The sequence below is a fragment of the Haemaphysalis longicornis genome, unplaced genomic scaffold (genome assembly GCF_048455015.1).
Source record: "Haemaphysalis longicornis isolate Haplotype H1 unplaced genomic scaffold, Haemaphysalis longicornis Haplotype H1 scaffold_1, whole genome shotgun sequence".
Classification (NCBI taxonomy): Eukaryota; Metazoa; Arthropoda; class Arachnida; order Ixodida; family Ixodidae; genus Haemaphysalis; species Haemaphysalis longicornis.
In genome coordinates this window covers 233,715,498-233,741,584 of record NW_027526203.1, presented here as the reverse complement: position 1 = coordinate 233,741,584, position 26,087 = coordinate 233,715,498, and the positions used below count along the sequence as shown (strand labels likewise).

Here is a 26,087-nt window from a genome sequence, read left to right as displayed (position 1 = left end):
TGACACCTTGAATCATGCACTCCGCTCAAGGCTGGAAAAGCGAACGAAAAACCTGGCCGCATGTGTGCGGCGGCCTGTCCTTGCCCTTTCGCGGTGTACGTTGCTGTCTTATTTTGCGGTGGTGGTAATTCCTGCCGGCGGCATGTGAAAGAGTCATTTTAAACCGATACAGAACCCGTGCACAAAACGCTTCAATCATGTGACCAGTTCAGCCTGGGGCGACGCGTGGTGGAAAGGGGCAACGTTGGCAAAACATGCTCCGGCGCGGCTCTGAGCTTTCTAGCGCTGGAGCGAGCGCCATTTCTTTGACAATCTCAAACATCGGTTGCCTTGGCAACAAGGCACAAACCACCCCAGAAGTCAGTTACGGTTGCGTGATCCCGGTTCAGCTCGGGGCCCCATCTCGCGACATGTGGGCACTGCAGGCGTACCACTCACTCCCATTGGGAAGTGTGAGATGCGTTTGGCATTACAGGAGGCGATGGTGTGTGTTGTGGACGCCTTTGTTTCGCGATGAAATGCGACGTTGTGCTCCTGCGGGTGGATAGTGCTTCCCATGTTCTGGATTATCTTTCTCGAGCGACGTACGACTCAACCTCGCATGGAGTATGTGCAGTGTGCGTGGCTAAAAGCCATCTCGGCTTGCGCGCCAGAGTTAAGTGACTTGCTGTTCGTCCCCGCAAACCGCGCGCGAGGTGAGTGCCGAATTTACGACGGGCAGGAGCAGGCAACCCATCGTCTGTCAATCGCGGTTCAGACTTGCAACGCATGTTGTGACGTTGTGTTCGTTCGAAACACGTCTCTGGTTTGTTTTGAAGTTGAATAAAATGTATCCGTCAAACCATTCGGCCCAGGGCGTTCTCTGCGATTGCACGAAAGAAGTGCCACGGGGCTTCAACGCCTTCTTTATGGAACGTACTCCGGTAAGAGAATATCCATGTCGTGTTATGGCCGTGTTGCATTCAATACAAACGTCTGCATGTTACTAACATTATATCGTCTGCAAACAAATCTTTAGGTTTTCTGAAACGTCACCTTCGCCACGCCCCCCAGAATGTCAAGCTGCAGGCGTACAAATCCCTTATCCGCTCTAAATTGGAATATGCGTCTGCAATCTGGAACCCACACCAAGCATATCTCATCGACTCACTTGAAGCAGTTCAAAACCGTGCTACTAGGTTCATTCATTCTTCATTCTTCATATGCGTATAATATTAGTGTGTCATCCCTCAAAAAAGAATCTGCTCTTTTAAAACTTGACGTCCGCCGTCGCATTTCCAGCCTCTGCCTGTTTCAGAAAATTTTTCATAGCCCTTTCCGTCATCCCTACATCATTCCACCAGCCCGCATATCTCACCGCACTCGTCATCCACTTCAAGTTGCCCGTCCACGTATTAGAACGACCACTTTTTCTATGTCCTTTTTTTTACGGACTGCGTACGACTGGAATGATCTTCCCCACGACGTCGTGGCCATTTCCTGTCCAGCAACATTTTTCGACCAACTGTCTGCACATCTTTCGCAATGAAAACCCCTGTCAATAATAAAAAAAAAAAACTTTATTTGTTAACCCACCCCTTATGTAATACCCCCTCGGGGGTCTTTAAGGAAATAAAGTGAAGTGAAAGTGAAACGGTTAAGCGTTTGTTTTACACTTGTTTCGTTTGTCGTAAAGTGCCCAAGCACTCCGGCACTCCGCTGCCAGATCAGCCGGCGAGTCGACGCTGAGCAGACGACTCATCTCTTTGCCGGAAGTGCGTGAAAAAGCCGCCCAATAGCAGGATGTCTAGCTCATGACGAACATATGGGAATCGATGATGTAGACATGTGAAGATGGCGGCGTCCAAAAACATGACTGGAAGGGTGAGAAAAAAGCGACAAACTTTGCAAAAAAAGTGTGAGCTTTCCGCTGCGCGTAAAGGAGTAATACTTGGCACAGATGACGTTGACGACCCAATCTAACGATTGCGCTACTTCATTTAGTGTGCTCAAAACGCCTTTCAGGGCCCCTTTAAAGGAGCCATGAAGAGAAAATGCAAGTTTGTTTTATTCGAAAGATTTCGTATTTTATAGTGCCCCCAGCGCTTGTCCGGATACAAACGATGCTTTATTTAGTGAGAAATTAATCAATTTTTAAGATAAAATTTTGATTTCCCCGCTAAATCGTTTGTTTCCGGGGTCTGCAATGACATCACAGTAACTGACCGCTCTGCAGCCTAGAATGCCTTGATTCATGCGTCCGCCGTACAGCGTAGAGACACGTATACGCTGGCGCCGCCATTTTGGGTCGCTCGCTCGCCGCCGAATAAAGTCATTGTGTCAAAACCGCGCTAAAATTATCGCCGCAACGCGATCTGCTGGCGAAGTTTGAATCATCTTATCGGTTTCGCGTTGCAAGGTCTCGTGGGAAACGAGAAGAACAACGCGTTGAGCACGTTGACCCAATTGCGGCGGCACGGGACCTTTCAAAGGGTGTCTCCACCCTGTACGGCTGTGCAGGTCTCCAGGTACCCTACGGTGGCGTTCCTGCGTTTCTTTACGTACACTGAATTACCTAGATGGCGCCACCATACCACGGCAAGCCTTTGGTTTGTTGTTGACCGTATTTAAACCTGGCTTGGTTTTGTTCCGGGAGAAAATAATCGTTCCCTAAAACAGTGCTCGCTCGAAAATTTGGTCACGGAAAACACCGTCCTTGCGTCAATCGGCCAGTGTCGTCTGAGACAACCCCAAAGCCCCGCAGCTAAACCAAGCAAAGTGCGCGCAGTACCAACAGCAGTACGCATCAGTACTTCTATGTTTACGTGTGCTTTCGTAACTTCCCCTGTTTGTCCCATCATTTTTATTGTTTTGTAGAGAATGTGCCCTAAATTTAAGCGCAAATCGCTCGTTCGGCTAGCTTATAAGCTCTATCTAATTTGCGTCTGCTCGTGCCGGCCTCCGCCAATCGCAGAGCTGGCTCGAATGGTATCATAGGTTCTGTTGCGGGAAATGAGCTGGTGGGTCGCATGGTCATTCCCCTTTTTTCCAATTATGTAGCTTATTTGAGCGAAGTTTACGTTAAAAGTGGTGTCAGTATGATTCCAACGAGGCAGTCTTTTGAATGCACCAAACTTCTGTTTCTCTTCATGGCTCCTTTAAGTGGCATCCGGCCTTTGTATGGTGCTGCTATCACAGGCAGTAAGTAGACAGCGGCTCACCCCGAAGGAGATGGTTGATACAAGAAAATACATGAGAGAGAAGGGCGATAGACGAAGATGAAGATGAGTAAGTGAACAAGACGTTTAATTGACCCGAGTAAAAACAAATTAAAAAATATTGGCGTAGCTGGCACTAGTGATGCAAGGCTGCAAAAACAGCGGAGCTATGGGTCGTCCCAGCATCTGGCGGTTTTGTCAAGTTTTGCTTGGTTTTGCCAGGCTTTGCTGTTTTGTTAGGTTTTGCGGTGTTCTTGCTAGGTTAGGGTAAGTGTTGAGGGGTGATTGCAAGTTTAGCCGGATTTGACAAGGCCGTTCCGCTGGGTCCCCCACACTGACAGTGGATCCCAAGGGCTAAGATGCTAGGTCGAGCTCCAGCTGCGCTGTTCCTCCAGCCTGGCACCGCTAGTGCCAGCTGCGCCAATTTTTTTTTTGCGTTTTAGTAGCCCAGAAAAAGACTGTCACCTTTCAGGGGTGCGCATGCGCGAAATCCGGCTTCACTGTTGTAATATCCTATCTGCGGTGGTACGCCCTTTACAGGCGGTGCAGTTTTTTTTCTTGGTATTTTTTTTCTAGAGCCCCGAGACCAAGATCAAGCTTTAACAGCGCCGCTGTTAAAAACAGACAGATGGGTGGCCCTTTCTAAGTTCAGAATGTCGTGAGCTGTCGCCGCTTCTGGAGCCCGTGAAATCAAATGTTCTTGAGCTTCAGGGCGCGAGCTAGTCAGTTCGCACTCCCACTGCTCCGGGGACGGGTAAGAAAGCGGCGTCAAATGGTACGGGGCATTCCCAGAGATGGGGGGACGTGGTGCAGGGAGTCTGGAAAGAAGGGCAGCTGTCGGGGTATTGGATGTGGGAGATGTGGCGCATAGAAGGGGGTGTTAAAGTATGTTTGAGTTCGAAGGCGACTGGGTCGGCTGTGGCAGAGAATTTCAGTGTAGCAGGCGAAAACGAGTTGGATGAATCATGATGGGGAGTACGGAAGAGTCGTGCACCCTGCACAGGAATGCCCAGAAATGATGTCGCGGGCAGCAACGACAGCCGCGTTAGTCCCTGGACGGGGGAGGGGAGGCATGTCCTGGAGACGTGTTTCCAAACGCTTCGCTGCACAGCGCCCCACACGTGACACGTGTGATGTCAGTGCCCAGCTATTCTATTCAACTGCTGCTAAAACAATCGAACCATTTGGAATCTCTGGCCTCGACAATAAAAAAAAAAATAATCTCTGGCCTCGAGGTAAAGTTCTTTGTACTTGCCCTGACGCCGTGGGTTCGAGCCTCAGCGCGTCTACTTTAATTTTTTATTCATCATTGTACTGATGCTTTTGGCTTTGGCGCCCTTACGCTAAAAAACCCATCATCATCATCATCACCAGTAGCAGCATACATGTTTTATTCCAAATTTTTTTCTAAATTCAATTGTTTTGTTATTGCTGAAGAACTCAGTTATTCGTGTTGTTATTGCTATAAATGGTGATTTGGTACGTCTCTGGTCACTTCAGGTTCCGGCCGCAGCCTATGACTACGTTTAACTGGCGTTTTGTATCGGGCGAAGACGCATGTCCCGTGGGGCGCCGTGCAGCGAAGCGTTTGGAAATGCACATCCTGGAGCCCGTATGATTCGGGTGAAGAGGAGCGCTGAACTGTTTGAAGAATTTTGATGGCGGGGGAGGGTATGCTGCCGATGAGGTCATTCCGGCATGCTTGCTGACAATCTGTTGTAACGGTGACGTAACCGCCCGGGTGGTGGTGGCTGCCAGCGCTATGGCGGTGTCTTCAGCAGGGCTGGTATTGGTATGAGCGAGGGTGGAGTGATCCATGAAGATGTAGAAATTAAACTTGACGCCTAGAGGTGGCCCAATCATGGAACGCCCAGCAGAAGAAACGGGAGCGGCAATCGCAAATAGCGAAAGGACCCGTTGTCCGCCCTGGCGAAATTATTGGTTCATGATAACCTCGAGGTCTTCGTGAATTCACGGAAGTAGTGGCGAGTGGTGAAATTCAAACCCTATAGTTTCTCCGACACATTCTTGTTCGATGTTGTCCGCTTCCACTGTTGTACTGCGATCCACTTTAAAATGAAATACGATCTAGAGCTCGTCTCCTGCGCTCTTCGGAATGTCTACTGAAACCACGTGTAGGAGCACAGGAGGCGGTATGGCGTGCCTGTGCATGAACTGAATGCACCGGCACATGTGCTTATGGGCGCCCGTAGAAGGCATTTTTCCGCGCGTAGGCATCCCTTTCCAGTCTCCTTTAACAGCATGAGTATCTGTGCCCTCGCCCCTTGTGCTTTATTATGGTGTGGCTTCTGTTTGGCTCGGACTGAGCAATTTTTAACAGCGGAGCTGTTGTCGCCGGCCGCAATGTGTCCGGCGTCTTTATAAAACTCCGTTTTATAGTTACTCTCGCCGAAGTCGTCCAGGCTTGCGCGGGGCGCTCGCAAAAAAATACCAAGAAAACAGTTTACGCGCGTCCGCTCCTCAAGGGGGGAGTACAAGACCGCTCGCGCGCTACAGGCGCCCAGTGCGCGAAGCCGGTTGCCGTCGGTTCTAGCACGTGCTGACGCGTTCCACTTTAGGAGAAATGTGGAACCCTGCGGCCCAAGCGATCCGGGCACGCCAGTCATGCATGAGGAAGACGACTATATGGATGGATATGACGGTGCCGACTACTACCACAGTGAGAAGCGATGATGGAACATGTAAATAAACAATGTCAAGCCTAATGCAATGTGTTGTGGCGTGTCCTTCAGTGCTTACAAAGGAATAAATCCTCCAGTTCCGCTATGTTTCAAGCCGTGGGTGACTTAGTGACAGCTTCGCCGATTTTTTCCCCCTCATTTCTGTTTTTTTCGTTCGCCGGTAACTGTTTTCTCCCAAGCAGTCATCTATTTTCTTTCTTTCCGGATTTGATCCCGGCCGCGGTGGCTGCTTTTTTAGTTGAGGTAAAAAGTGAAAAGTGCCGCGTGTCGAGACTTCGGAGCACTTTAAAGATCCCCAAGTGGTCAAAATTAATCCTGAGCCCTCCCCTACGGTGCGCCTCCTAGCAACACCACCTAGTTTGGCTCATATCCCAGGTGTAGGTTCGGCGCATTAAACTCCACCATCAGAATCGATCAAATTTTCTTTTATTTGCAATCACCTCGAGTGATTTCTAGGAAAGGAGACGACCGCCTGGGTCTACGCAAGGTGTCGATCACTCCGACGTTTTTATTTTATGTTCTTCTGCATTCCATTTTCTTTGTGTGCTTTATGCGAAAAGGGGGACACCGCGAGCGCGGCGAGAGAAGCGCACCCAATTTGGGAACCCGATGCGAACCCCCGAGCCCTCATTCAGTGGGCACTGCGAGTGGAAGATTGGCCCAGCCACTCTTGCTCCGTGGGCCCAGCCAGCAGACTGCATGGCGCCGCCAGGGGATGATAGTAGGTGCGTTAGGCGCCACGGGAGGACGCCAGCGTCGCCTGCACGGCCGTGTCGTCTGCTCGAAGCCGGCTGTCGTCGGCATGTCCGCTGCCGGGCCGTCGCTTTGAGCGCCGCGCCTTGACGCCTTTCATTATGCGTGTCACGGCACTTTCCCTTCGCCTCACAGCGCGATTTGAGCCAGTTCTCGCGGACATCGTGTGAAAATGCGCGTTTGTCCCTCGTCGTGGAACTTGCGAATGTGACCTAGACTTGACGAATCCGACAGAACAGACCTGCCCAGCGGTCAGTGCACGCTTGCTTACATTTACTGTTTCCAAGTTCGGCGCTCGTTTCTGCATCGAAGATCGACGCCCCCCACCAATGTGCCTGGATTCAGGTGGCCTTGCGGGAATACCGGCGGAGTGAAGGAGCAGGAGGATGAATCCCTACCTAATGGTCTGCATTTAGTCGTTGGTCTTATATTCATTCGCGGTAGGCTTTTTTTGCCGAGCACTCAGTCTGCAATTAGTAAAGCGACGCTGGAGTAAACAGTAGCCTCAAATGAACGCCTGAAAACGGGTCAGCTATCTATCTAGTGTACACTTGTGGTCGCTATCTCAAGATATGGGACTATCTTTAGGACTAGCTTAGGAATTCCGATATTTTTGCTGCACAAGGTCAGTGTTCGCATTCATCAAATCACATGCTGGTTTTAAGAAAGAGAAGGATACTTGAACGGAAGTCGCTTAAGCCCCGTGGGCGCGTGTTGAGTGCTGCCGTCTCATTCGATGCCTAATTTGCTGAAACCCGATCCCTTATTTTTTTTTTACTCAAGCACCACTTCTAATGCCTATCGTTCTTTAGATGTACCCCATTGGTTGTTGTGCTCACATGCCCGGCACGTGAGCGCAACACCTTCTTTTTTGCAAACCGGTGTTATGGGTGCTGTTGTGCTGCTCATTCCACTTGCAGGCATCCTAAAATTTCAGGAGCAAAAGCATTACGTAAGTAGCAACACTTTTTAATGCTGGTATGACATTCTGTGTTGGGTAGATACCGAAGTGAGGGAAAGAAAATTAGGCCCCATTTAAATCCCTTTGAATGGAAGACTCTCCTCCAGGTTCTTTTTCGGGTGGTTCAGAGCAGAAGCAACTAAAAACGGACTAGCCAGTACTGAGGCTGGCGCTAATGACGTTATGTCTAATTGTTTCTCTTGTTAGTTGCTAAAAGTCTGTTTGTAGACTGGAAGCTGGTGCAGTCTAAACCAATTTAAATGCGAATGTCTTCAGTTGCGCGGATATTTAGGCGGTATAATCGATTGCGTTTTTTGGTACTCTTGAATATCAGTTTCTATATGAAACGCTCAGCGGTGCTTTTCGTCAGTAAATATACTTTTGCGACAGGATAATTTTTCTCATTGGTCCTGTTTAAAAAAAACCCTAGCAACTGTGGGGGTAAAATTAGTCTTATAGAAGCGAAATGTCTCCAGAGCTCCTTATTGCCGGAAGGTGTCATTAGGTTCCCGCTTGGCAATGTTATTTACTTTTACCGGATGCCCGTCTCGTTGCTCTGACTTTGTTACTGGTGGCCTTTTACACTTCCCTTGCGTTTCTGTTCCTAGCCCTGCAAGATTCAGTGCTACTTCTATAATTGAAGTATTGGGCCCACTTTGTAAGCCCCATCCTTCAATTATACTCATCTGTGTGTGAATGCAGCACATACGTGTGCAGTCACACTTAACATCCATGATTGTCGAAGCTGTGGTTATTTTGTGATGTGTGTGCTGGAGTGTAGTGAATACGTGCATAAGGTTACCGGCGTTGAGGACGTGAAACAAGAGTTCTTGCTTACCGTAATAAGTTGCGTATTACTTAGGCCGCGCGAAATATTTGCTGTTTTTGCTTTTGTCATATCAAACTCCGTCTATTTTCAATGAAGGACGAGTGGGCAATAATTTGGAACTCCGCCCGCTGCACGCTGTCAAGAGGCACACAGATTTTACTGAAACACGACTTGTTGTTGGCCCAGGTGGTCACCATTTACAACCATCGACAGCACGATTTCGAAGGACACAGACTGCAAAGGTGGTTCTACACAACTATACACGAGTGGTACGAAGTCGCGCTTAATAATCGAGGCGCTCCTCCATTACGTTTTCTCAAATCTTAATTTTACTTATTTTACGCCATCTGCGATGACTGTAAGTGTACAAAGTAAAGTACTTTGTCATAAACCTGAGTTATCGGGCGAGTATTTCATTTATTTATTTAAAATATTTTCAGGGCCAAGAGGCACTGCAGAAAGGAGTGGGGGGTACAGAACTATGACAACCAACAGTGTTAATACATAAGTGGGAGTACATAGTAATTTACACACTTTAACAAATGAGGTTTTTTAGGGCACTCTTGAATTGGGAGCGTTCTGAGATAGCAGCAGTGGAGGCGGGAAGGTGGCTACAGTCAACGCTGGTTCATGGAATGAAAAGATCATTATTTATTTATTTATTTATTTATTTATTTATTTATTTATTTATTTATTTATTTATTTATTTATTTATTTATTTATTTATTTATTTATTTTATACTTCAAGGGCCTCCGCAGTGGAGGCAATATATAAGGGTTGGTACAAAAGATACACTTGGTACAACATAGAAGGGTGACATGAGCTTCAAGATAACAAAAAAAAAACGAAAACAAAATACGCACAAACGTCGGTTCGAAAAAGTGGACAAGAAAGTTTGCAGTAAATAGAACATAGTTTTCATTCAGCCCTAGTAGGTGGCGTAACACGTTAGGAATTAGATAGCAGTACTATTTATATGAGTCGTAGAAACATGCATACACTGACCAAATGTATTCAGCGGGCACACGAAAATAATATCAATACGCAATACGCTAGCGCTAAGGCTGAAACAACAAATAAGATGAAAAGAGTAAACTGAAGATAACAATCATAAAAGCAATGGGCATCAAACAAAGAAATGGCACCAATAAATCACAAAATCCCGGGCGCTGTAAGCGACGACTTGAACTGATCAAGGTTTCTTATTTGGACCACGTGATCGGGAAGATTGCTCTATTACTTTGCAGTGCGAATATAAAATGGCTGCGCAAATGTGTTAGTACGGGGGCGAGGGTATATTACTTGTAGTTCATTATTGCTTCGGCTTGATACATGCGGTTTCAGCATGATGTAAGTGTTGGGTGATAAAGAATGATAAAACCGGTTAAATAATGCCAGCCTCGCAAGCTTCCGGCGGTGGCTGAGGGGGAAAAGGGCTACTCGTGATTTCAGGTCTGTGACACTAGTAAATGATGAGTAGTCCGAGAAAGTGAATCGAACGGTGCGGTTTTTGAACTGCTTCTATGTTATCGGTTAGGTACTTCTGATGCGTATCCCATGTGGCGGCTGCGTACTCTAGTTTTGGGCGGATTAGGGTTTTATAAGCCATTATTTTTAAGCTAAAAGGAGCAAGTTTTATTGTACGCTGCAGATACCCAAGAGATCTACTAGCGCTGGTGATTAACTTGTTTATATGGACGATACAGGAGAGATCATTCTTGATGTGAACACCTAAGTGGATTGGGAAGAGGAGCCTGCCAGAGAGTAATTAGACCGACAAGAAGGAGCGCCAACTTTGTTTACATGGTCTGTGCTGGATGAAATACATATATATGAAATATATATGTAGTTTCAAATCAGAATGGTTGCCATTATGACGAGGCCATTTTTCTAAATGTTGTGACTAGTCCAAGCACTTGATCAAATAAAATTCAGCTCAGATGTAAGCTGCGCTATTGGACTCTACACGCCTGAATCACTTGAAATATCGAACAGTTTTACGTCTCATGGCAGCCTAGGATATCCCTGAATTTTTGTAAAAGTCCAAGCTAGAAATAGGTTATTCCAAGCCTTGTCGTGAAGTGAAGGCTCGTTTAGAACGCATAGACCGTGGCTTGGTGCTTCTACCACCTTACTATTTTCTCAATACTGACACGTCAACAGTAAGTTTCCCTTTCACGCTCAGTTCAGTTACAACTGTGGCAAGCACGAATTTTTTGCAAGAACGAGCTCATGTTTCAGTTGAGACGTGTAATTTAGGACTATCAACTCGATACGAAGGCGCGCCCGATCCCCTTGCATCTTTTGTTCTACCGAAGCAAGCATATGAGTTCCACTTTTCCGTTTTCCACCAGGCCTACAGTCATTCATTTGTTCGCCTTTCCTTTGAGATGCTTCGCTGGTACGCATAGTCATTTTCATCGAGAGAGTATATCGCCGCTGGTAGCCATTATTTCTTATTAAGTCTCTACCAAATTTGTTGTGCATGCGCCACCACGCTACAAGACAAACCTGGCGCACATAATTTTAAAGTATTTCGCAGCTCGGACAAATGTGAAAAAAATTCCTTAGTTTGTCTGCAACGGGCGGCGACACAAGCGCAGATTCGGCAGACCGAAAAAAATGTGGGCACTGGCTGTGCATCCCATCGCTATTTTTCTTGCTAATACACTCGCTGCTTTCGTTCATCACGCCCGACAGTGTACGTTTGCGTTTTCTGTTTTCTTCAACTACACTCACGTACAAAACAACTGCGACTTACGAACCTCTCATACCGCAAGTAGGCGGGCTTTATTTTTTCTGCGCGGGGCTCTGTTCTTTGCCAGCGCCGGCGTGAGATTGTACGTGCGCACTACCCACTAACATTTGTATACTGGCATTGACCACCAACGGTGTAAATATCTTGTGGCACGACCAGCTTCCCTAAAGGCTATTCTAGCCGGAAAAGGGCGTTTGCATAGACTTTCTTACAATATTCACTAGAGAGGAATTTGGCGCTAGCGTTCATGCGGCTCACATCAAGGCTTTCTGTGTCGTCATAGACTGCCATTACATCATGTGCTCGCCTTAGTTTCATCATTAGCTTGGATTGAGATGTTTTAGTGGCCACAAGTTTAAACAAAGTGCCACAAAAAAGCGAAGAATAGCACGCAATGGTGTAAGTGGAAAATAAAACAGGCTGTTTTAAAACTAAGGAAAAAGGAAGCTAAGCGTATTTTTGCCGGAAAAGTTGTGCCGGCTATTCTGCGGCCAAGGTGGTAGTTACGTACAATGTTATATTTGGGGGGGAAACTTATTAGCGAGTCTTAAAGATTTTTGAGCGAGCCTACGAATACGTCGCCTTCGTGGTGAACCGGTGCACCGACCGTCAGCTACAGTTTAACAAAACTTGCTGCTGAGCCAGTTGGTTCATACTTGAAGAAAAAATAAAACGTGGCGTTGAACAGTTTTGGACGATGAAAAGATAGGACGGATGCAGGCGCCCTTATCTGTCGTATGTGGTCTTCGTCGAATTACGTTTTGTTTCTTTCTTTCGTCAGGTACAAATTTCGCGGCGGCATATTACCCGCTCAGTCAAACATCCTTCGACGGCGGCATTACCAACGTCACGTACGATCACGCACTGCCTGTTGTTTCACCGAACACGGCTACCACAGAACAGGAAGGATTTCGGCTTCCTCGCAGCTCGTAGACGTGTTAAGGCATAGTGAAGAAATCAAATCCCCAAAACTTCTGAAGAATCCAAATTGTCATGCCAAGACCCAGCTAAAAGCGGGGTTCTTCCCATAAACCCCCACGACGACATGGCTTACCAGGTGCAGTTTCCTCTCTAGCATAGAGTTTCATACTAATATACACTAGAAGGAAATCTGGCGCCACTGTCTTGGGGAGCCCGCGCTTCAGCGAGCGTTCCGTCATGTACCGAGCAGGCACGTTCCACTTGTCCTTGGCATTGCTCATGAGCAGGCTGAAAAGTTGGCTCTGGCTATAAAAAAAAACGGCACAATTAATGTAGAAGATTCATCAAAATTGCTTTGTTATTATAAAATTGAACCTGCAAAAAGATTAATTTGTCAGTGATTATGTAGGAGCTTCATGCACGATGAACAAGAAAAAAATATTACCCTTTTTGGTTGATTTTGGCTTCGAGGCAGAAAAAAAAGCCATATGGCTAGCTAAGCTAAGTAGGCGAGGAACGTCGCTAGCGGCAATGGCGCCACCCACGGCGGCCCTAGACTGCTGCGACAGATTTCCCTTTAGTATATATTAGTATGAAACTCTATGCTCTATAGTATGCTTACTAAGAATTTCTATAGGCATGTGCAGGAAAAAGGCGTTCAGGCAAAAGTTTTGGCTGTTGCACGCGCGCTCGCGCACTGACGCGCGCGCCGGAATACGTGTGAGCGATAGGACAAGTTCCTAGGCCGGAGCACTCGTATCGTACGTTTACCGCGCACACAGATTCACCACCCTTGCACACGTCATGTAAGTAAGCAAATCAGCGCAGCACAACCCGAAGGAGATAGAGTATATACTTACGCCACTTTACACAGTGTCTGCCCCCTTTGCTTTTAGAGCCAGCAGACGAGAAAAATTCGCCCATGCTACTTGCGGATGGCACCCCAGGACTGACCAACCCGGGGGAAGTCAGCTAGTAGTCCTCCCTTTCCCCCCTTTCTCCTTTTTTATCCTTTCATATTTCCATGGCTTTCCTTTCACCTACTTTCTTTCCAGTGTGTTCGTCATCCCCTCGGGCGTGAAGGCTGAACCCTGCCTTGGTCTTCCCTAGGCAGGGTTATAGCGGACATGCATGGCTAGCGCTGAGGTTTGCACACCCAGGTAGTGAGTGGCCCGTGATGGGCGGCTAGCGCGGCTGCTGAACTTATTATGCATGCTCTATATGGCAGTGGACAACCTGTTTTTCGTTTCGCTCGCTCAAAGGGGGCTCACCGGGCTACCTTCAAACTTTTCGCCGAAGAAGGCAAGACATATTTCCACGCTTCATGCAAGGCACTCTTTAGCGAATACACCAGGATGAGAAAAAATGCCAACTTTCCTTAGTCTGCAAATGCCGCCTGAACCTGATCGAAGTCGGCTGCAAAGCACAAAAAAAAAATTCAGAGCCATTCCATCCCGTGACGAGGGAAGCCCAGCGAAGCTGGCGCTCTGGTGGGATTTGTTATGTTGGGATTTCGTATAATAGGGATTAGCCATGTTGAATTTGGCTATTATAAGTTGATTATTGTGCGAATACAGATACACCTGCTCAAAGGTCCCGTTGTCATAATTTATTTCGTGACCATTGTAATAATTGCCTTATGATCGCTGTAGTAGACGGCAAGTGGTTGCACTTTTACTGCGTCAACGTTCTTCCCGAAGGTTAGGTCAATGCACGACAGGTGACGAATGGTGGGCCCAGTGGTGGCATCGGTGAAACACTTGAGCCCAAAGCGCTCCAACATGAAGGTAACTACCCACGCCCCCTCGGGTCTGCTGACATCGACATTGAAATCGCCCACGATGACGATGGAGGTATTGTCGGTAGGCTTAATCTCCCCGAAGACATCCACCATATACCTTTCGATCTCTTTCTTCACCGTAGAGGGAGAGATGTATACAGTCGCGATTACCCTGCCGTTGTTCAACCTCACGGCACAGGCATCGGCACACGCGGACACGACTGCTCCACCTGTGGCAGGTAACGGGTAAACTTCCACGCCACCGGCGAACTCGTTCTTCACGTAGATGGCGACGCTCCCGGCCCGAGAGTCGACATTCTTGTTGCAGGCGAGTCCGCTGAATCCATCTACTTGAATAAGGGCATCCGTCCACGTCTCTGAAAAGCAGAGCAGTTGCATCTTGCCTAGTACGGGGTCGTGCGTAACGTCGACGAAATGCTTGCGCAGAGAACGTATGTTAAGGGCGGCTAGTGCAAATGTATGCAGCTGGACCAGTTGGTCATCGCACGCCTTGGTGATGGTGTCTAAATGGTGCGATTCAAGTCGCCTGAACTCGTCCAGCAGATCACGATGAACGTTGTTGTTTCCGTGATAGAACGTAAAGTTACCCTTTCCGTTGGTCAGGTACAAGCGATTGATATCCGTGCATCCGCTCAAAGCGACGTACACAAGTTTCTGAGGGTGCTTCCGGTCGTATTCGTATACAACGGAGGCATAGGTAGCACCCTGGGACTTGTGTACGGTGACCGCACTGGCCTGCACTACCAGAAACTGTTTCCTTCGACACGAAAGTCCGGCCTTACGGTCAATGGTAACGGTGAACGTGCGCATTTCAATGGGTACCCAATCCTGCAGAATAGAGATGCCACGTCTGCGCGCCGCATGGATGATGGGCTTGGCTTTCATTCTAGTTAGGCGACCGGTGTTTGCATCAAGCTTTATCCATAGCCGCGCAATCTCACCCATGCCACCTTCTTTATACTGTATGTCGTGCAGCACGCCGACGGCACCGTTTACCAATCCATCCTTGACGTCCATGTTAGCCGTCAACATGTACGGCTTCCTTCTAGCCAGGAGAATGGTGCTGGGTAAGTTACCGGTCTCCGTGTGTGTCATTGTGGCGACTTTGACTTGAGCACGTTCGCATTTCTGGCTGGACTTGTAACCAATGTACGAGTCAATGGCCGAGGCCTCTCGTACGTCGTCCACATCTGGAAGAGCGACACCGGAGTTGAATGCGTCCACTTCTTTGTTAGCGTAGAAGATTCGTACTGCGCCGGCGGGAATAGAAGCAGCCATTTCTGCCGTCACGAATCGGCTCTGGATTAGCTCGATCTCTTGCAGTTCGAGAGCCCTCCCGTCGCCAATCTTGGTCAGGATGCTGGAGAACAATGCGTCCTTTTGTCGCACAACCTGTCGCAGAGGGAAGTACGACAAGTTGTGCCACTTGACCTCGTAGTTGATCTTATTGTGACCACGGGCACGCTTGAAGACTTCGTTGGCGCGTATGGGAGGTAATTGCCTCAGGTCGGCGCACATAACAACGTCAATTCCACCGAACGGTACGTCGTACTTGCTTGTTATTTGCCGCAGGCGCGAGTCCATGCGGTAGAAGGTATCCGCGGACAGCATACTCACTTCATCGATTATAATGCATCTAACGTTCACGAAAGCGGTGCGAAAGGTGTTTAGATCGCTATCCCGGAGCCCTCCATTGTTGTGACGCATCAACTTGAACGCCGCATGCACGGTCGTCTCTCCAAGTGCAACTGCCGCCTTCCCGGTGCTTGCGCAGACAACGTAGGCATTGCACGAGCAGGCGGAGCTGGAAGCCGCATTGTAATACCGTTTGTATATGTCCATTATCAACCTGAGGACGTACGTCTTCCCACACCCGGCGGGGCCCGTCAGAAAGACCCAGAGTGGTTTCGAGCCCAGCGTCGTTGCGCGGTGGATGATTTCTCTGAGGATTTCGTGTTGTTCCGCGTTGGTCCTCCTCATCAAGTCATAGTACTCGTCGGCGCCTAGGATGTCTTCGCGCTTTCGCACGGCGGCCGTGACCGCGGCAGCGTACTCCGGGTCCTGGAGTATATTCATGTCCTCATCGGCGTGCACCGTGGTAGACACACGTGCCTCGATTCGACGGGTTTCCTCGCAGTCTTCTTCCTCCCGCATTATGTTTCTCGCCAACTGCATCACGGCGTCGATATCCATGCCGCAGGTATACTCCTTTTGCCGCTCCACGATGGCGGGTAGATTTTCGTCGTACAGGGTCTCGAACCTGTTCTGGTCAAGCACGTCGACTTCCCGCCTGAAAGGGTGAAAAAGAAGAACTTGTTCTCTGTCATAATCGAGAGTTTGCTCAGGTTGGTAGTGACGAAAGCGTATTACGACAGTTTGTTGCCTGACAACGTACTGTTTGCGATGGCTGTTGTACTTGTACTTTGCCACGAAGTCGGCCAAGCACACGTCGTTTAGCTCCAATGGTCTGTCTTCGTACTTCTGTACCACGTTACGTTTTCACACTTGCGTGGAGTTTTCATCGAGCCCTTCTTCGACCATTTGCTGTCGAGTCTTGCGGACGCGTATCCTTTCTTCGGGCAGGCACATAGGGATGTAAATGACATCTCGGCTCTTGGAGGACATGTCTTGCTTTAAGAGGTACCACGCCGCCTCCTGGGACGACATCTCCACCGCGCGTACCATGTTTGCGCTGAGCACCTTCAATACATCACGGTAATCCATGGATGGATTGTCTTTCATAATTTTGACTACCGCGCGGTGTAAGTCTGACATGCCTCGGTCGGCCTTGTTGATGTAATCAACCACGTACGTCGCGCACGCGTAGTGGTGAAGTATGACTTGCAAATCCATATTTGAATCCAGAAGGGATCCTATCCAAGGATTGCAAGCGTTGACCCACTTTTGATCGCAACGACGCGCGTGCACGACAGAGGGTCTCGACGCGCCTGCCCTCAGAATCTCTAGGTACTCGGCTTCATCCGACACCCCAAAGTTCCGCCAAAACTCTCGGATGTCATTGTAGGTGGTGGATTCGAGCGCCTGGTGCATCTCCACGTACTTATCCTTAAAACGACTGCGGCGCTCAACCTCGGTGGTATTGTCGGTGAACGGAAACGGCAGAACGATGTGCGTGGTCTCGCTGGGCATGAACGGTGCCCCAAACCTACACCTGGTCTTGTCCTTACCCTTCTTGCAAGTGAAAGTGTGTTGGTGAATTTGGGAGCGTTCCCGCCGCAAGACGGACGTGTCCAACGACACCAAATGCTCTAGCATGTCGACGGTGTGAGGCATCGGCATACTCAATTCTTCATCTGGGGCATTATCCAGCCACACCAAGATGGGAACGTGTGGGCTGCCTCGTTGTTGAAACTCGACACGCTTGAAGTAGTCGACAACCCTGTATGGTTTGAAGGGGGATAGTCGAGAATCTTTCAAGATGTTGAGGATGACGTTGAACATCTTGTTCGCGTAGACTGCGCGCGCGACAGGATCATTGTTGCATAGTTCTGCCTTATCCTCGACCGTCATGTCCCCAATTGCGCGTTGCAACGAGGCGTCGTCGTGAACTCTCAGCCGCGCAAGCAGTTCGAGGAGGCGTTCCCAATGCATTTCCGACGCTGACATCGTCAAGAACGAGGTAGGTCTACCGAGCTGCCTGATCATTGCAAAGACCTTCCTTTTACGCTCCATCGAGTAATGCACAGAGTTGGGGACGCCTTGCATAAACGCCAGGTCTTGTTCCACAGCACTGCCTACGAACTCCCCGTCCTCCAACTGCTTTCGAGTTATCCGTTCAGTCGCTGACGTGGCCCTGAATGTCACCATCCGATCGACCGTCGCGTGACGCATTACCTTCATGGCCATGTATAAAACGTGGCTCGGTTCGACGCCTCGACGGTCAGAGCGCCTGATTTCACTCGTGGCCTTTGCAAACGGCGTTGGATGGGCACTAGTGATCTTGCGAGCCTGCCCGAGGTAAATCTGTGGGAATGAGAATTCCTCGCCATGCTCGTCAAGGAGCAGCGAGATCGGCGTCTTGTTTTCACCGGGTGCAATGGCCAAGTAGTGTGTTTGGTTCGCCAAGTCAGCCTCACCGTCATAGACCAGCGTGTGCGACACAGCGTTCATAGCCGCGGCACACTGCACAGCATCGTCGGGGTCCGTCACTCGCACTGCTTCTTCGATCTCACTGTTATCTTGTTCATGCTCCTGTTGTTCTTTTTTGGGATCTTCTGGTATTGAACGGAGTAGGGCTTCGTCGACGCGCACGCCGTGGTGTTTGTAGAGCTCGGTGTTGACCAGAAAGTGAAGCCAAGCCTTTACGTTGGCCTTCTTCACCAGGCCACGTCGGTACGTAGGTTTGAAGAGGTGCCGACGCTTAAGATGCACTTCTATGGCCATATCGTCGCTTATGTTACGTGGTAGGCTCTGTAGCGTCTCCTGGACGTCGATTGGCACGTTTATTACTTGTCCCTTGATGGCGTACTGTCCCCTGTTCTCCTTATTGAAGAACGTCAATCGGCGAATCAACATAAATGGGAGCCTAGGCGCCACAAGTCGCTCCTCCACCACGTTAAATTTAGGTAGGTGCCTCGGTATGGGCGGGTATACGTACCCATTGATGGCGGCAAACCGGGGAACCATACCTTTAAAGAGGGAATCGCGACAAGTTCCGCACACCGGCTTTTGCTCGACGTCTTCGGAGGAGATGCACTGCCGCAACACACCCGCGGCTACTTCACGCTGTTCCGCATCACGCACGCCGGCGATCATTGACACGTCTCCGGCGAACCACAAACGGTCACAAACAGCACATGCGGCGCCGAAAGGATTCTCGATGAATTCTCTTCGGAACCTCGAGGTTGCACCGGGGAAGCGTTCCGATGGTTTTGTGGCGCGGTGATATGCGTCGCGCTTGCGTTTGGCTTCCCGTGCCCGATCATCCTCTGTGGCATTGGCTCGACGGCTCCGTTTGCTTTGACAGTGTCGCTCGCGTCGGTGCTCGACGAGGGCGATGGCTTCGTCGGGGGGAGCTTGGTCGGGACGTGATGTTCTCGTTCGACTGGGAGCAGCGGCAACGACGCTTTCACGTTGGCGGCGTGCCCATTCTCGCTTCTGGGCGCGTCGACGCTCCTGACACTCCCGCTGCTCCTGTTCGGAACGTACTACACGGGTACGACCCATGTGAGTGTCCAACTGACAAGGACAGGGGCGTGATCTTCACGTCACATACAAAAAAACACACAGGAATCGTGGGTTGACACGATTACGTTTTATTATACCGCGGGTATGGTAATCACGGCGCAAGCTCTAGTGCGCTATAAAGGTGACCGACAAAGATTATGTATTGACAGCAGACGAGAACGCCCGTGCACGCGCCCTTACTCTTTCACCCGATCCCCCTCTCCACACCCCCCCGCCCCCCCCCCCCCCCCCCCGGAACACCGTATTACTCAGCGAAGTTTTGCGATTCCGGGCTTTCAGTGGGCCCCACAAGGTGGCGGTACGCTCTTTAGCGATTCTTGTCTACATCGCTCTTGGACCGGAGATGATCGCTGGAACCTAGCCATTTACAACTTCGCTGTAAAAAATGCCATACAGAAACCTACTGATCGACGTCAAGGATAAATTTAACACGATGGGACAAATACTAAGAGTGGAAAAAATTGGCGCCAGCGCCGTCTATGAAGCGAACACCGCAACCGCCGTTCTTTCCGCGCCTCTGTTCGGTGTCCGTGCGTTAGCTAATGAACCATATTAATCTGGCGTTAACTTAGGGGTTGCAGGTTGTTCGTGTGCGTGTGCGTGTGCTTGCGTGCGGGTGCGCGTGCGCGTGCAGAAAATACGTTTTTTTAATACGTATTTTTTATGCCACTTTTCTTGTTCTGTTCACCGATTAGTCATGCCTACGGACGCGCGCACACCGAATGCGGAGCGAGCACAGCGTGTGGGTCCCGCTGACCCGCACTCGCGATGGATTTTTGACGAGGCTTTTACCACGCTGTTGACATTACAACACAATATGATCCTTCTGAACTAGACTTATGTCGGTTGCTGACGAGTATGAATTAACTGGGCGAAAAATATCGCAACCGCACAACCAGTCATACTATTCGAAGGTTGTGATCATGATTGGCCTAACTACGCACAGCGTATACGCATTGTCACTCAGAACCGATTTTTGTGGACCCTCTGCTTCCACCATGAATGCTTCACGCGATCAGAAATGGCTGTTTTCTAATTGTGCTTTAGATTCCGTGAGAACGCAAAATGATGAGTAACTTTTTATTCAATTGCGCTGTGTCAACTTTGAGCTATTTTGAAATGAAATGTTCGCATATCTCGAGTTACGTTTTCACATTGTGCTGCTTGCTTATCCTGCTAATGACCAGCAGTGTACGATGAAGAAGGTTGCCATTTCATATCGTTTGGAAGTGTAATGCATTCGCCTGGAAAAAAAAGTAAACAAAACGCTGTGATTTTTAAAGTTTAGATTGGATGAAAGGGGTATTATTTAATGCCAAGGCGGCTGTAATGACTCAGTGAAGTGCGTTATTTTAAATTACTTACGACGAACCAGAAGCAATTATATTTTATTGAAAAGAATAAAGTCACCTGTACCTATTAAGGGGGGTCCGTTTTGTCGCCGCTGTCTCAGTTTTGCGTGTGATAAATGGATTTCGCTACGTCTGCTTGATGTCCATGAAGTGCATCGAGCAGACACGAGAGTTGGTCGTTCGTACAAAGTGTCTGCGGTTTATCAACGGCGTCCATTTATGTCTGTACTCGGTATCCGCTGGGGAGCGATGCAGCAATTACATGTCGCAATCGCACTGCATTATCGCCACGCCGTGTCGTGTAGTATCATGATACATTGAAATATGAAGAAGGGAGCGCGTGGCTTTCAGTACAAGCCGCGCATTCTGGCGCCGAGCCGCGTGTGCGCAACGAACAAGTTACGAGAGTTCGCGTCCTACCTTGGTATGCAAAGACTACCGTTCAAGCATTTTGGTTTGCCTTCCCGCCGTGTTCGGCGCCCGCTAGCGAGAGCGTTATCCAACTTCGTCGCTGCGCTGAGTGAAAACGACACACGCAGCTGTATATATATAATTTGTGTCAAGCGCGCAACAGAAGATGAAAACATGGTGATTTTCCCATGCCGATGTTGGTCACGAACTCTCGTAACTTCTTCGCACTGCGCATACGCGGCCCGGCGCCAAGATAAACGGCATGTACTGAAAGTCACGCGCTCCATTGTTCGCATTTCAATGTATCCCGACAGTACATGTGCTATCGGCGACTTTTTTTCTTTTTATGTGGTTTTCTCTAACCCACAACCGCACAGGGCTGACCAACCAAGATTTGCGTCTTGAACGACATCGCAGCTTAGGCCAAAACAGTTTAAAGTTCGGGAGAAATCATGCACCCCTCCGTCTAACAACGACAATGGTTGAGCGCCTGAAGGTTTCTCGTGACGGATTCTTTGGTTGTCGTCTGAGTTTGGACTGAGTTTCGACCAATGTCGGAATAGAGCAATCAGATAAACACCGCCTTCATAATGCGAGGGACCCAGGTTTGATTCCGGTCACTGCAGCGTTTTTTTTCTTTCACTTCACCCACGACGACTCATCAGCCTCGTCAGAAAAAGTTGGCTTTCTTGCAGGCTGTTTTCGCGTTACAGACGCCATCAGTGAGAACACTAAAGGTTCGCTTTAAAACTAAGCACACGGGGACAACCGCGCTTGTACTAGGCCGCAGAGCACCCAGCGCTCACAGGCAACGCTGGACCGCCGGAAGCCGAAGGCACGCCGTCCGCCGAGATCCCTAGTTTGCCACTATTTTCCTCCTTCCCGGCTGCTTGCATAGAGTTAACTGCACCTGGGAACCCATGTCGTCGTGAGGGGTTATGGGAAGAGCCCTGCTTCTGACTTGGGTTTGGCATGATAATTGCATTCTTAAGCGGTTTTTTTGGATTTGCTTTCTTCACTATGTGTTAGCACGTCTACGAGATATTAGGTAGCCGAATTGCTTTATGTTCTGTAGTAGCCGTGAGCTGTAACAACTTCGTGTTCGGTGAAAGAGCAGGCAGGGCGTGATCGTAGCTAACGTATACGTCATGCCGGAGTCGAATAAACGCATCATAGAGTTTCTCAATAGTGTACCAGAGAGGAAACCGCCTGGTAATCCATATCGTCGTAGGGGTTGATGGAAAGACCCGCCCTTTTGGCTTGGATTTGAAATGACAATTGGATTCTTAAGCGGTTTCGGGGATTTGCTTTCTTCACTATGCATTAACACGTCTACGAGCTACAAGAAAGCCGAAATCCTCCATGCTCTGTGGTAGCCGTGTTCGGTGAAACGGCAGGCAGTGCGTGATCGTACCTGACGTTGGTCATGGCGCAGTCGAAGGACGTATGACTGAGCGGGTAAATGCCGCCTCGAAAGTTGTAGCTGACGAAAAGAAAGAAACAAAACGTACTTCGACGAAGACAAGATACGACAGATACGGGAGCCTGTATCTGTCCTATCTTCTCTTCGTCCGCGACTGTTTAACGCCACGTTTTCGTTTTTCCTCAGGTGTGAACCAACTCACTCAGCAACAAATTTTGTCAAACTGTAGCTGACGGTCGGTGCACCGATTCACCACGAAGATGACGTTTTCATAGGCACGATCAAAAAGCTTTTCAAACTCTTCAAACAACTGATTATCCGAAATAATGATAAAATTAATAAAATAAGAGTCTCTAAGGAGTTTCCCCCAAACTACTAACATTGTTGTTAACTACCAGCTCGGCCTGGATAATAGTAGGCACAACCGTTCCTGCAAAAATACGCTTTACTTCCTTTTTCCTCAGGTTTAAAACAGCCTGTTTTATTTTCCACGTATATAATAACACACCATTCTTTGCGCTTTTTGTGGCACTGTGTCCGAATAACCGGTCTCTAAAGCATTTCAGTCCAAGCCAATGGTGAAACTAAGGCGATCGTATGATGTAATGGCGGCCCATGACGACACGACGGCCTTGATATGAGCCGCATAGCTTGTAGCGCTAGATTCCTCTCTAGTGTATATTGGAAGAAACTCTATGGGAACACATGACTGAGTGGATGATATGCCGCTGCAAATGTTGCAGCTGAAGAAAAAAAAAAGAAAGAAACCAAACGTGCTTCGACGAAGTCAAGATACTACAGATACGGGCGCCCGCACCCGTCCTATCTTGTCTCGTCCACGACTGTTTAACGCCACGTTTTCTTTTTTCTTCAAGTATGAAGCAACTCGCTCAGCAACAAGTTTCGTTAAGCTGTAGCTGACGGTCGGTGCCCCGTTTCACTACGAAGGCGGTGGTTTCGTAGGCACGCTCAAAAAGATTTCCAAACTCTTCGAACTATTTATTATTTTAAATATTTGTGAAATAATAAAATAAGAGTCTATAATGAGTTTCGTCGCAAAGTTTAACATTGTTGTTAACCGCTAGCTTGGTCTGCATAACAGTAGGCACAACCGTTCCACCAAAATACGCTTTACGTCCTTTTTTCTTATCCTTAGAACAGCCTGTTTTATTTCCCACTTATATAGTGACACAAAATTCTCTGAAATTTTATGGCACTGTGTTAGAATATACGGTCACTAAAACGTTTCTATCCAATTCAACAACGAAACTAAGGCGAGCGCATGGCACAATGGAGGCCCATGACGGCTCAGAGGGCCTTCATATGAGCCGAATAGACGCTAGCGCCATATTCCCCTCTAGTGTATATTGTAAGCAACTCTATGGCTGCTTGTTGAAAATGGTGGATATATCTTGCTCCTTGACTTAAACCGAACAACGGCCAAAAAGCAGCCAACAATGAGACCCAGCAATAGCCGCAAGGTCTGCAGAGCCCACGAACGTGATTGAGGTATACACAAGTTATGCCACCGCAGTATACATATATATGTCGGTATGCAGGCTTACAAAATATTTCTAACAAAGCCCCCTTTACTTTGTTGGAATACCCCGTGGCCTACTTCAATCGACCACTAAATAGGCATTCCACACCCTTCCAATACCCTGTGAAAACACGAAGGCGTTCAGTGTGTCACCATCAAACCGCTACCCAAAATTGTAAAACTGCAAACAAGGGTGTTGGCACTTTAATACAATGGGTGTAATCACCATGCCACACCTTAATCATGCCCATTTACTACCTTTTTTTCAGGGCTATGATGTAAGCAGTTTAGTGTGTTCTTGGTGACTGCGCCAAACTGGCCGTGTGCCGCCGCCACGAAGTTACTTTTTGTGTTTCCTAACCGAAACAGTGTTCAGCCAGCAAAAGCTTGCCCATTTGTTGATGGGACAGTATATCCGCTAGTGGGAGGGTCTGCGAAACAGACCCTCTCTCCTGTCACTCGTGGCATCGTTCTGGAAAGTACTCCACTCGTTCTGCGCAAGATACGTTTAATCTGGCGTTATACTTTGTCTCCCTAGGCGTTGTTTCTTTTAATTGTTGGCTTAAATAGCATGTTTAGCTAATATTCTAAGCAAATCTTAGTTTTCCTCTTCACACTTGCAAATTTATTCCACAGTACTGAATGACTACTGTTGTCCCCTCAACGTGTATCAGTGTGACCACAAACCTGCTTCACCTCTGTTAGTCAAATGAGGCAAGCTGTAGCCATTCATCGCCACAGTGACTACAGTTCTGCAACCGGCGCTATTGCGACAGCACTTGGGCCACCAAACACATATTGTCCAACGGCGCCATTCGCGGCGTGTCAGCGGTTTCTCTGCCGTCACTACATTGGTGCATGCCAATTTCCCCTTTAGACGGCTGCGTTGCCCTCTTCGCGGACAGTCCGCCATGTTAAGCCGCGTTCCAATTCGAACGAAGCAGTCAACAAAGACTGCTTAGAGGGTACAGCATCAAAGTCAGCAACGATGCAGGCTACGTTCCTGTCCAAACAATCAAGTTACGCCAGCGCCACCTTTTTTTGCAAATTCATGTTGTTACAAACTAACTTGTTCTGTTATTGAAATATTTAGTGTAATTTACTAGTGGTAAAATTATTTTGTTTAATTTTTAATTCACGTAATGTTTGTAATAACGAGGGGTAACATTACTTACGAAACCTGCGGTTTGTATTTCTCAACATGTCTGCTACGAGGTTATGGTGTTCTAGTACACTGTAACAAGGTTGTCGTCTGCGTTTGTGTTGCGTTCGTGACCGCTGCGCCATTCCAATTCTTATTCCTTTAGACGTCTATAATCCATGTCGTCGTAAGGGTTGATGGGAAGACCCCCCCCCCCCCCCCCCCCTTTGGCTTGGACTTGGCATGACAATTGGATTCTTAGCGGTTTCGGGGATTTGCTTTCTTCACTATGCATTAACACGGCTACGAGCTACCAGGAAGCCGAAATTCTTCCTGTTCTGTGGTAGTCGTGTTCGTTGAAACAGCAGGCAGTGCGTGATCGCACGTGACGTTGGTCATGCCGCAGTTGAAGGACGTATGACTGAGCGAGTAATATGCCGCCGCGAAATTTGTAGCCCACGAACAAAAGAAACAAAACGTACTTCAACAAAGACAAGATACGACAGATACGGACGCCTGAATCCGTTCTATCTTGTCATCGTCCACGACTGTTTAACGCCACGTTTTCTTTTTCTTTTTTTTCGTTAAATTGTAACTGACGGTCGGTGTACCGGTTCACCACGAAGGCACCGTTTTCATAGGCGCACTCAAAAAACTTTCCGAACAATTCAAACGAATTATTATTTGAAATAACGGTAAAATTTTATAATATCAGAGTCTTTGATGAGTTTCCCCACAGATATTAACGTTGTTCGTAACTACCACCATGGCCAGCAAAATAGCTGACGGTTGGTGCACCGGTTCACCACGAAGGCGACGTATTCATAGGCTCGCTCAAAAAACTTTAAGTCTCTAATAAGTTTCCCCCCCCAAATATTAACATTGTTCGTAACTACCACCTTGCCCGCCGAATATCAGGCACAACTGTTCCGGCAAAAATACGCTTTACTTCCTTCTTCCTTAGTTTTGAAACAGGCTGTTTTATTTTCCACTTTAGTAATTTCCCACTATTCTTCGCGTTCTTGTGAAACTTTGCTTAAATTTGCGGTCACCAAAGAGTTTCAATCCACGCCAATGATGAAACTAAGG

At 48.3% G+C, this 26,087-nt stretch overlaps 1 protein-coding gene across 1 annotated transcript in view; it reads left to right on the top strand.

Annotated features, from left to right (window-relative positions):
- The window catches only part of LOC144158190 (uncharacterized), a 544,079-nt gene that overhangs the window by 146,310 nt on the left and 371,682 nt on the right, over nucleotides 1-26,087 (top strand). The window lies entirely within an intron of this gene.